Genomic DNA, 13238 nt, shown 5'->3' on the forward strand with positions numbered 1-13238 from the left:
GGTCTTTTCATTTTGTCCCAAATTTCCTGGAACTTTTTACCCTTTGTATTTTCTTTGACCAATGTATCAATATCTTCTATGGCATCTTCTACACCTGAGATTCCCTCTTATATCACTTATATTCTGTTGGAGATACATGCATATGTAACTCCTGATCTCTTTCCTAGGGTTTCCATCTCCAGATTTGCCTCCATCTATGATTTCTTTATTGTTTCAATTTGCATTTTTACATCTTGGACCACTTTGTTCAATTCCTTCACCTCTTTGTCTTCATTTCTTTAAATGAGTTATCTATATTCTCATTAAAGGCCTATATCATCTACATTAGAGGTAATTTTAGGTCAAAATCTTGTTCTTTGGGTGTTTTAGGGTATTTAGGGCTTGCTGTGGTTAAGAACTGGGTTCTGATAGTGCGAGATTACATTGGGTTCTGTTACTTAGGTTTTTGAGCTTGCCTTTTGCCATTTGGTTATCTCTGATGTTAAGTGGCCTGGGTGTCTCAGACTGGAGCAAGCCTCCTTGGAGGCAGGTAGAGAGAACTGTGTGACCTGGGTTAGATCAGGCCTCCTGTGAGGCAGGCAGTGATGTTTCTGGTTAGGGCAGGCCTCCTATGTCCCTGGTTAGAGCAATCCTCTTGTGTCCCTGTGTCTCTGGTGAGAGCAGACCTCCTGGGAGACAGGCTAGCTTTGAGGTCTGAAGGCAGGTATATCGATCTGTGTTCCTGGTTATGGCAGACCTTCTGGGTGACAGGTAGCCTGTGGGATCCCAAAGGGGGAGTCTGATCTGCAACAAGTTAAGTTGGAGGATCAAACCAGGAGGAAGATTGATGCTTGGACAGTGTAGTGACTATTCCTGGTTGTCAACTTGACTATATCTGGAATGATCTAGTCAAGTTGTTCAGTCCCACACATCTGCTTGCTGTGTGGGACTGAACAACTGCTAGATCCCTGGACTTCCATTCACAGCTGCTGCTGACCATTGTTGGGAGTTGGATTGCAGACTGTAAGTCATCAACAAATTCCTTTACTATATAGTAAAGACTATATAGACTACCCATAAGTTCTGTGACTCTAGAGAACCCTGACTAATACAGGCAAAGAAACATAGTTCCACTTCCGCTGGGCTCTGTGGGGTCCCAGCTGCTGTGGATACTGGGTTCCTGTCCTGGGAGACAGAAAGACTGTGGGCTTTGGGCTAGAGGCAGGCTTGCAGTTCAGAATTGGAAGGCTCACCAGTGATTCTAATCTGGAGGCTGGGAGATAGAAGTTTCTGACATGGATCTTGGTATGGAGATTTTGAGGCATTGTGGCTATGAATTCCAGAAGATCAAGACAATGAGATCTCTGAGTTCAATGTCATCTGGGATTAAAGGTGTGGTGGCATACACCTTTAAACTGGGCTACACCTTCTGCTGGAGGCCTACATAAGGACATTTGAAGAAGAGACTCTCTCTCTTCTCTCCTTCATCTGCTTGCTGTGTGGGACTGAACAACTGCTAGATCCTTGGACTTCTATTCACAGCTACTGCTGATCATTGTTGGGAGTCAGACTGCAGACTGTAAGTCATCAACAAAATCCTTTACTATATAGTAAAGACTATATAGACTACCCATAATTTCTGTGACTGGGAGACAGAAGGACTGTGGGTTTGGGTTAGAGGCAGGCTTGCAGTTCTGCCATGAGTGATGTTTTTGATGTGTTCTTAAATTTGGTTTTCAGGTAATTTACTGAGTATTTTTTACATCCAGGCTCATTAGCAAAATTTGTTTGAAAACATCTTTCTTTGTTGAGCCTTTTATGTAGTTTAGGATCAGGGTGACATTGGCCTCATAGAATCAGGTTGACAGTGTTCCTTCAGTATTTTGTGTATTATGTTGAGGAGTATTGATATCCGCTCTTCTTTGAAAGTCTGATAGAATTCTGTGCAAAAACTATCTGACACTCAGCTTTCTTTTTTGGCTTGGATGGCTTTTAAAGTCTGCTTCTCTTTTCTTACAGGTTATAGAACTGTTTATATAGTTTACTTGATTTTGATTGAACTTTGGTAAGTTGTATCTGTCTAGAAAATCAACCATTCATTTAGATTTTCGAATTTTGTGGAAGACAGGTTTTTTAAGTAAGACCTAATGATTTTTTTATTTCTTCAGTTTCTGTTGTTATGTCTCCCTTTTCTGATTTTGTTAATTTGGATACTGTTTGGATAACTTTTTTTTTTCTGTCTTGTTGATTTTTTTTCAAAGAACTTAGTTTTGTTGATTCATTGTATTGTTCTTTTTCTTTCAAATTGATTCATTCCAGCACTGAGTTTGACTCTTTCCTGCCTTTTACTCCTCTTGGGTGTGTTTGCTTCTTTTCATTCTAGAACTTTCAGGTATGCTGTTAAGTTGCTAGTATGAGTTTTCTTCAGTTTCTTAAAAAGGCACTTAGTGCTATGAACTTTCCACTTAGCACTGCTTTCATTGTTTGCTTATGTTATGCCTTCATTTTCATTTAATTCTAGAAAGTCTTTACTTTTTCATTCTTCACTTCTCTCCTGACCAAGTGATCATTGAGTAGAGAGTTGTTCAGTTTCCATGAATATGTGGGCTTTGTCATATTTCTGATGTTGTTGAAGTCTAGCTTTAATCCATGGTGATCTGATAGCATGTAAGGGTTATTTCAGTGTTTCTGTATCTGTTGAGACTTCCTTTGTGAGTGATTATATGTTCAATTTTGGAGAAGGTTCCATGAGGTGCTGTAAGGAGGTATATTCTTTTGTGTTTAGGTAATAGTTTCTATAGATATCTGTTACATTCATTTGGTTTTATAATATCTGTTACTTTACTTCTCTGTTTAGTTTCTGTTTCCATGACCTGACCATTGGTGAGAGTCAGATGTTGAAGTCCCCATTATTATTATTCTGTGTGAATTAAGCTTTAGTAATGTTTGCTTTACAAATGTGGGTGCCATTGCATTTTGGACAGAGATGTTCATAGATGTGAAGTCATTTTGGTGGAATTACCCTTTGATGTATATGAAATGTCCTTTCCCATTTCATTTTATTACTTTTGGTTGAAAGTCCATTTTATTAGATATTAGATGAATACTGTAGCTTGTTTCTTGGGTCCACTTGCTTGGAAAATATTTTTCTAGCCCTTTATTATGAAATAGTGTTTATCTCTGTTGCTAACTAGTGTTCAACAAGTGTGGCAGAATGAAGGATCCTGTTTACATATTCATTCTTTTAGCCTGTGTCTTTTTATTGGTGAATTGAGTCCATTGATGTATAGACATGTTGATTACCAAAGATAGTTAGTTCCTGTTATTTTGATGTTGGTGGTGGTAGTGTGTGTGTGTGTGTGTGTGTGTGTGTGTGTGTGTGTGTGTGTCTATGTCTCCCAGCACTTGGGAGGCAGAGGCAGGCAGATTTCTGAATTCAAGGCCAGCCTGGTCTACAGAGTGAGTTTTGGGACAGCCAGGGCTATACAGAGAAACCCTGTCTCGAAAAAAAATACAACAACAAAACAATAACAACGACAAAAGTCTGGTAGAATTCTGCACTGAATTACCGTGGCCCTAAGCTGCTTTTTTCTTTCTTTCTTTTTTTGTTTTTTGGTTTTTGTTAGGAGACTTTTAATGATTGCTTCTATTTTGTTAGACATTATACACCTGTTTAAATAGTTTACCTCATCTTGATTTAACTTTGGTAAATGTCTAGAAAATCATCCTTTTTGTTAAGATTTTCTAATTTTTTGGAGTACAGGCTTTTGAAGTAAGACCTAATGATGATTCTTTGGAGGAAGGAAGGAAGGAATCCATCTCTTGTAACAACTGTGTGCCCAGACCTTCGACAAAGAAGTCAGACCCTTTTACTAAAGTTGGAGCAATAAAAAAGGGAGAGTGGATGCACTGTTTCAGAGAGGTAAGACCCTGCACCTCCTTACATCCCAGAGACTTCTCTCTGACCCCAGGGTTACTCACTAAGAAGCAACTTCTGTCTCTCAGTCCCAGTGGATCTGACAACTGCTGTTCTGTTGCATCTCTCTAGTCCCTGCTTGCAAGGGCATCCTTGGGAAGCTCTTGGAAAGCAGTTAGATGGAAACCTGAAGGCAAAATGTCTTCAGGCAGATGCTACTCAGCGCCTTGGAGATAAGCAGCTGGGAGAGCCAGGGAGTAAAAGAGCAAACCCTAAGCCCATCTTCAAAGAGGGGCTTGTCTAGACTAGATGTACTAAAGACTCCTATAGAATCTAGTGATTTTATACACCCACCCCTGTCTCCCTCCCTGCTCTGCTGAGAATTGTTAATTAGGTACAGGTGGTAAAAGTCTCTTCAATGCGCAGCCTGACTGCCTTGCAGACAGCTGGTAGTCAGGTTGCCATGTCAACAAGAGCACTCTATTGAGGTTTTGTTTACTCTTTGCCTGGTTCTGTCTGAGTAGTTCTTAGCTGTAGAAACAGCTGCAAAACTTGAGCTGTGACTCCCAGACAGCTGCTCTGGGCATGGGAATTCTTTTGACCCCAGGAAAGAAGCCTGTGAACCTGTAAGGGACCCAGAGCCAAGGAGAAGTGGGGAAGGAGGACCTTTAGCTGGAGCATCTTAATTGATGGCAGTGTTAAGATTGTACAGTTCTACCTTGTGTCTAGAATCCTGTGAGACTACACAAAGCTGTTTTTATTTTATTCTTAAAATTGCTTGCAGAGCCTAGCATATCCATTTTATAGATGAGCAAAGAGGCTGAAGCACTAAACATCAGGGCAACAGCTAAAGAGGTGATGGCTTGTACATAAGACAATGCTAGGCAGCCACATGAGCTATATCCTGACACATTTGTCTTAGTGTATTGCTGAGGAAAAGAGAATCGAAGCTAAAACTACACACTGCAGAACATCCAGATGGTAAAGCATGCAAAGTGAATTGAGCTACAGAAAGAGAGGCATGAAGCACAGTATGTGGGAAGAACTGAAGGCCACCCTAATGCGAGCACACAAAGACTGCTGGGAGTGTGCTGAGCAAGAGTTAGCAGCCACCTCTTGCTCTTGAGAGATGGAACTGTGGCAGGGAGGTACAGTGAGAAAGCCAAAGCCTCAGGTGTGTGCTGACAGGAGACTTTTAGTAGGAACGCCACAGGTGATTGACTGGAAGAGGAACATCTGTGTGATTGATGAGGAGTGCATACTGGCTCTCTCTGATGTTACAAACTTAGAAATGAGGGAAAAACCTGAGCCATTGGCAGGAACTGACTAACTCTCAATCATTTGGGGCCAAGTACTACAAAGGCAAACATAGCTTCATGGGCCTGTATGTTGTGGAAAAGGCGTCTCTACCCAGTGTTAGATCATTCAGTTCACAGATAAAAGAGACACAACCCTTATATTTATAATAAGCCTTAATCAGCACTAGAGATGGGCAGATATCTACCCTCTATATTATTATGTTTACTTCCCTATCAATAATCCAGAGTTATAATTTGCTATGTTCCATCTGGGCCTCTCTTACCTCCAGTTAGTCAGGTTTCATGGTCATGTTTTCATAACCCCGTGGTGTCTCTTCTCTCTCAACCTTCTTTCCTCTCCTCCTAGTGGTCTCTCCTCTGAACCCAAGCTGGGGATCCCAAACTCTGCCTGATATGTTAATTAATATCAGATAATATTAATCTATATATTTTGAAGAGATAAACCAAACAGCAGACCAGGCCAAGGTGCTTCCACGTGGGAGAGGTTTATTGTGCGGGGATAGGGGGTTGGCGAAGCTGGTAGAAGGGCAAAGAAGAGGAAAAAGAGAGAAAGAGGGGGAAAAGAAGAAAGAGAAGAGAGAAAGAGAGAGAGATAGAGAGAGAGAGAGAGAGAGAGACAGAGGAGGGGGTGATCTCCGAATTTATACGGAAAATGATGTCACACCAATGTGGGTCGGAACAGAGCCAAGTGGATTGTGGGATTGAGGGTCGTTGTCCTGGCAACACAGGTCAAGGGTCACATAGGCCAGAGCTTGGAGTGTCCTGGTGCTAACACTTCCTATCGCTCTTTTGCCCAGTTGTAGGCTATAGGCATCTTTATTCACCAATCATTGATAACTTGGGGGACAAGGTTACATAGCACACTTGTATATGTGAGTATTTTCTTGTCCCTGGGGACAACCTTGAGGGTTAGTATTTAGCATTAAATTACATAGAAAAAGACCAAACCTCAACACCTGTTATGAAGGTATTAAGTTAGAAATATATTATATATAGTCCAACTCTATATAATATATTAGTGCTCCCAAAACATAAGACAATAGCCATAATTATCACTAGGGTTAAAACTATAACTGAACTTATGTTTATTTTCTAACTTCATATTTTCTATATGTTTTCCAATAAAAATATTACAAAAAATGGACAAACCATTATTTGTATGGAAAAAAGTTGAGATCAGAAAGATTAGGTAATTTTCCTGAAGGAGCACAGCTAAGACCCAGCATGAACTTGCACATAGATCTCTTAAATATTAATAACTAATATTTCATCATATATATTCTAGAGATTTTTCAAAGCTTAGTTACTGAGAGAATTGAGAAACCATGTTTTTATTTAGAACCCTGTACAAATTACCTTTTTCTAGGGCATCAGTTTAAAACTATGTGGTTAAGTCTCATCACTGAGACTAGATGGCAAGGTTTGACCCCAATGAAATTTGGATGTAAACTAAAGTTAATGATATTCACTAATTTGTTGGGACTGGAAAACATTCCCAGATATGTTCAGTGAACTGATAAGACTACTTTCCTAGTAATATGGTAAATATTATTTGGGGGTTTCTTACCTCTCTTAGACCATATAATTCCCAAATAAGACACACAAAATCTTTAGATTTATAATAAGCTTAAAGCATTAAAACTGAACAGATATCAACCCTCTATACTATTTTGTTTACTTCCCAGTCAATAACCCCAAGATATCACTTGCCATGTTCTACCTGGGCTACTCCTGCTCCAACAGGGTGGACCTCATGGCCATACGCTCATGCTACCCTGTGGTGGCTTCTTCCTCTCTCCATGTCTTTTTCTCCTTCTCCATAATGGTACCTGCCTAAGACCCCAAGCCCAGAGCCTGAAGTCCCACCAATCTCCCTTGTGCCCTGTTCTAGGGAATGGGCATCGTTATTAACCAATCAGGAATAACTTGGGGTAGGGGGCAAGGTTGCACAACAAAAGCTGGTGTATGTGAGGATATGCTCATCTTGGAGCAATCAGGTCTTGGGATACAGTATTTAGCCTTTTAATGCATAGCAGCACCAGGCCAACCCACTACATTCCAGAAGTAAACAAACAAACACAGTCTTATGAGACCAAAGGGACAAAGCATTTTTGCAGAGATGTATGTGTGACATCACTTATAGAGATAGGAAGATGTCTGCGATAATTCTATTTTGTGTGTAAATGGTTTACATATAATGAAGTCTGACTAGTCAACACAACAACTGACTTATCTGTAGTTAATAGAAGATATGGCTTCTACAAATCTATAGACACCAGTGTGCCCTATAGAATTCAGACTCCTGTGAAAGTCTCTTGGCACTAGGAAAATTGGCTAACCTGCATGTGAAAAGGAAAAATATTTGTATGGAAGAAAAAAAACAAACAAAAACCACATTTCATACAGTGAACTGAAATAAAGAGCTACAAGATCGTGGTGTGCAGAACTATGGGCACCAGGAAAGAATGGAGTATTTTAAGGGTTGAAAGGAGAAGGCTGAAGACCCAGTTTCTGCATGAAAAGGGTATTCTAATAGAATGAAGGCCAAAGCAATGTCTTTGGATTTTAGAAAAGAAATCTTTAATAAGATTTACTGCTAACATAGACCAAGAAAGTATTGGAGTTGAAGGGAAAGACAGAGGAAGCTTCAGAGAAGAAGGAAGATCATCAGGTGAGCAACACCTCAGCACTGGGGATGGATGCAATAGTAGTAACTATGCTCATAACTACTAGTAGTAGTAAGTAGTAGGTGGATTCCTGAAACTCAGTGGCCAGCCATCTAGCCAGTCGACAGCAAATATCATGATAAATGGAGGAAAACAAAGCACATATCAACAATTGCTGACAAGAACGTCTGCTCTCCATTCTATTTACCATAGTGCTTACACCTTAGCTATAAGACAAGAGAATGAGATAAATGGACTACAAATAGAAAAAGAGTCAAGGCATTCTTACTTGCAGATGATATGGTTCCATACATAGAAAGCCCTAACGATGTCTCCAGAAATCTCATACTGGTAAACACCTTCAGCACAGAAGCAGAATCAAAACTTAATACACAAAATTAGCTACCTTTTGTATACCAATAACAAACATGCCAGATGTTTATTTTAACTATGTATAACTTCATTTAGTTGCATATGCTTCAGATATGGTTAATCTGAGAGTGTGATATTTAAATTTATGTTCACGTTTTTATAATATTTTTTAAAGGGATGAAATCATTGAATCAATCATTTACCCACAACAGCCTCAAGAAATATCTTTGAATAAATTTAACTAAGAAAACAAAAGGCTTAGGCAAAATAACTTAAGACACTGAAGAAAGAAATTCAAAAACATAAAAGTAGAGACCTCCTGAGCTCAGGAACTGATAGGATTATGCTGTGAAAATGGCCATTCTACCAAAAAAAAAACAGCCTACAGATTCAAAGCAACCCCCATCAAAATTCCAATGCAGTCAAATTGAAAACTAAGCTCACAAAGTTTGTATGGAACATAAAAGACACAGGAGAGCCCAAACAATCCATTAGAATAAAGACACTGGAGGAGGCATCACCATCCCTGGTTGCAAATTATGCTGCAGGATTTCAAGGCTGTCAAATAATCAGTTGTTGTTTTCATGGACCTGCTTTATAAGCTGGAGAAGCTGGGAGGTGTAGAAGTCCCCTGCACCTGCTGTTAACAACCCAGGGTTACATCTGGTCCCTACCCAGAAACCACAGCTTTCCTGAAACTGTGACAACAAGTGGAACTCCCCAGGTGTCAAGAGCTAGGACTGGCCTGTCCCTGCTTCAGTCACATTGTTTGTGATTCATCTGATTACATTTTTATCTCTTTTTGGTTCAACTTTGGCAAGTCATATGAATTAGGAAATTCATCCATCTCTTTTAGATTTTTCCAATTTAGTGGAATAAGATGTTGAAGTGTGTCCTTACAGTAGACCCACCCTGACATCTTACTGGTACAATCTCCCTTTTCAGCTCTGATTTTATGAATATGAGCCTTTTGTCTCTTTTATTTGGTTAATCTGGCTAAAAGTTTATCAATCCTGAGTCTTCTACCAGCTTACAAGCAATGAGACCAAACCCCATTTAAAAACAAAAAAAAACCAAAAAACAAAGAACAAAAAAAAAAAAAAACCTTGCTCCTTGCAACTCCCCAAGAAAAAAGCCCAAGCCCTAGTGGATATACCATTAGAGAATTTACTAGGCCTTTGGAGAACAAAAACCAATGCGTCTCAAAGAGAAGAAGAAATGATGTTTTCAAACTCTTCTTATGGAGCTAACACTACACTGATACACAAAGCAGACAGAGACACAACAAAAAAGAAAGTTATAGATTCTCTATTTAAATATTAACCTCCATGTAGTGGACTAGTGTGTTCTCCTGTGTTTGCTTTTTCTTTTTGATAGGCTTCCCCAGAGAACACAGGCTAGGCTACCTTTATAGGTCTCTCTGTCTCAGGCTCAGAGTGTAGGAACTGTTTTGTATTGTCTATTGTATTTCTTTACCTTGTTTTCTTCCTTTTCTGCCTTTAGTCTGTGAGCTCCCCTCCCTTGTGTTCACCGTTCCCTCTTCAATTCACTGTACCTTGCTCTATTTTTTCCTCCATCATTCTCATGCCAATTCTCCATTTATCCCTCAGCAACTGACATCTTAGTGCATCACAGTGGCATCTATGTTCTTATATCATTCTACCTCCAAAATTTTGGAGGTTAAGATTCAATTGTTTCGACTAATACTGTATTTTCATAATGAGTATATTGATATTGCTTCTACAGCTAGTAATCTACTCTTAGAGTAGTACTTCAGACCAAGCTTGATCCTCTGAGCATGTAGGTGGAAGATCTTACTGTTGTATTATACCAGAGACAAATGACATCTTAACAGCACTCTAACTTGGGCTCGCTGGAACATTGCAATTAGAGTTTTATAAACCTACTCAGTGACCTAATCCTATATGGACAAGTCCTATCAATGCACACACTACAATTTGAGCTTCACCTTCTGCCTTGAGAGTAAGCAACATAAGTAAGGGGTTATGGAATTCCCCTCCATGACTAAGGACAGCCTCTGATGCCAGGTGTGTGGCTGGAGTGACCCTACATGGAGGCCTGAGAGGCTGTTGTGTGAGGTTGTGAAGGTATGGAGTTGTGAAGGTGAAGCTCAAATTGTAGTGTGTACACTGTTGATATTTCATCTTCCTTTGGTCCATTATTTCCTCACTATGGTCTCTTTCCTCCACCGTGGAATGAAAATGGCCATAAGTCTCAGAAAAAAACTTCAAATTTTGGACTTTTAAAGACTTTAAACTTCTAATTTTTAAACATTGCTGAAACTGTGATAGACTGTGTAATAAATGTATTTTGCATTATGTTATGGCTACAAGCCTATAGAGGACAGGGAGTATGGCTGCCATAGACTCATGTGTTTGAGTACTTGTCCCATACGGAATGGCACTATAACTAGGTGTTACCCTGTTGAAGTAGATGTGGCCTTGTTGGAGAAAGTACGTTACTGTGGGGTGGGGCACAGGCTTTGAGGACTCCTGTATGAAAGCCACACTCAGGAGCCCAGTTCATATTGAACAATCACAATTCCCTGTTGAATATTGCTAAGCACATGTGCTTTTCCTTACTCAGATGAGTGGAGAAGCTTCGGGAAGAAATGTTTCTCATTATAATCCAGGCTTTCTTGTTGAGGTTTTGTCTTTTACTGTGCATTGTAATGCTAAGTGTGCCTCCTATCCCCTAGGACCCTTCCCCTAAGTTAATTCTGATTGGTGAATAAAGATGCCAACAGCCAATAGCTGGGCAGGAGAGATATAGATAGGGCTGAGATTTTCAGGGCTTAGAGAGAGGACCACTAGGTGGGAGAAGCCACCATGTAATATTAGAAGAATGAGCATATCATTCTTACAGTGCAAATATGAGGCATTAACCCACATACACACATACCAAGGCTTATATATTGATGACTTAATCTTTTGTTTTTTTTAAGGCTTGTTTTATTTTAATGACTGATCCACGTGAGGCCACAGCCAGGCCGCTATATACAGACACGAGTGAAGCTTTATTTCTTGGTCTCCTCCTCCTTGGACAGAGTTTTGATGATCTCTTCCTTCTTGGCCTGGAGGCACTCCTCCTGGCACTTCCGTGCTTCCTTGTTCTTAGACCTGCGAGCCTCAGCCTGGTCAGCCAGGAGCTTCTTGTGGGCCTTGTCCGCCTTCAGCTTGTGGATGTGCTCCATGAGGATCCGCTTGTTTTTGAACACATTCCCTTTGACCTTCAGGTACAGGCTGTGATACCTATGGCGGTCAATCTTCTTGGATTCCCGATATCTCCTGAGAAGCCGGCGCAGGATCCTCATCCTTCTCATCCAGGTCACCTTCTCAGGCATCCGAGCACTGGCACTACCCTTCCTCTTCCCTATGCCCATATTCCTGCCCTTCTGTTGGGCCAGGGTGTTTTTCTGGCAACGAGCCCGGGAATGGACAGTTGCGGGCTTGAGGATGATCAGCCCATCTTTGATCAGCTTCCTGATCTGCTGACCGGAGTTGGCATTGGCGATTTCATTGGTCTCATTTGGATCCAACCAGACCTTCATTCCCCCCCCCCCAACCGCACTCCCCCCCCCGCCCCCCCCCCTGCAGCGGAGAACACTAGAGGCAAGCCTCTTCTGTAGCCTGAGCACACTCATGGCTGTGGCCGCAGCAGCAAAAGGAAAGAGCTTGTTGATGACTTAATCTTGAACTGCTACTATTGGATTAATCCACTGATGGTTTTGTAAGATGAATAGACTGTTAAGTGGGTCCTTATTGGAGCTAGTCATTGACAAGCTCTTTCCTTTTGCTGCTGCGGCTGAAGCCATGAGTGCACTCAGGCTACAGAAGAGGCTTGCCTCTAGTGTCCTCCGCTGTGGGGGAGAAAAAGAAGGTATGGTTGGATGCCAGGGACTCTGGTGGAGTCAGCTTGACAAAGCGAAAGCTGGGAAGCTGGTTCATGAAGCAAAGAGTTTCAAGGAAACTCCCTTCCCGGGGGCCTGGCATTTTCTCCCTAATCTATATAAACCATAAAATTAATTTTTCCATTCCCACATTAGTCTAGTGTATAGATCCACGTGCACTCTATATAGTATTACCTTATAGTAAATGCCTTTTAAGATTGTATTCTAACATAGCTAAAGCCTTTTTCCAGTGTTCTTAGATTCCAGATAGCAGCAAGGAGCTTAACCCATTCAGTAAACAATTAAGCACTTGCCATTTTACTCAGCTGTTTACAGATAGAGACTAAAAGTCTCACTGAGATAGAAATCTTTTACTACAGGCTACTTCTATGTCAAGTATAAGTTGATATACTACCCTGATAAGGGGAAACTCTCCAGACAAGATAAGTTTTACTAGACCTAAGAATTTAGAGCTCTGTGATAGCGCATTACTCTTAAGGCCTGTCAAGAGTTAACAACCCCCTGATGCTTTTAACCTTAAAGTGTGAAATTCTTGCCTGGCATTAGGCTGATCCTAGGCAGGGCTTGTTATCCCTAATGTAAACATTTAATTAGTCCCTGTAAATTCCTTTCTGCTGTAACTGGTGAATTTCAGTGCATCTTGTCTTTTTGTGATTTGTATCCTCTGATAATTCGTTGTTATATAAGTCTGAAGCTCAACCAGAACAATACATTCAGATTCAACACATCTTTCGTGTATCTGTCTGTCATTTTCATCCAAATTCTTTGCCCATCTGCCTAAGAAATCCCGTTCTTCACAGACCAGGGACCTAGAGAGTCTGTGGCAGTTGGATCTTTATTGGAGGAAGTAGTTCAATAGGGATATACCTTGTGTTTCTCTATCTCTTATCTGTCTCATCACAGCATACAGCTATGGACCCAAACACACACTGTACTCTCTGAAACCATGAGCCTAAATAAATATTCACTTTAGGGGGTTCAAATGTTTGTCACAGAGATGAAAATCTAAGTAGCACAATCACATATCCATCTCTGGCTTTGGCCTTCCTGTCTCC

The 13238-nt window shown here is 40.6% G+C and overlaps 1 pseudogene; it reads right to left on the bottom strand.

Annotated features, from left to right (window-relative positions):
* On the bottom strand, window positions 11215-11951 carry Rpl19-ps4 (ribosomal protein L19, pseudogene 4; annotated as a pseudogene).

This window comes from Mus musculus, chromosome 14 (assembly GCF_000001635.26).
Source record: "Mus musculus strain C57BL/6J chromosome 14, GRCm38.p6 C57BL/6J".
Classification (NCBI taxonomy): domain Eukaryota; kingdom Metazoa; phylum Chordata; class Mammalia; order Rodentia; family Muridae; genus Mus; species Mus musculus.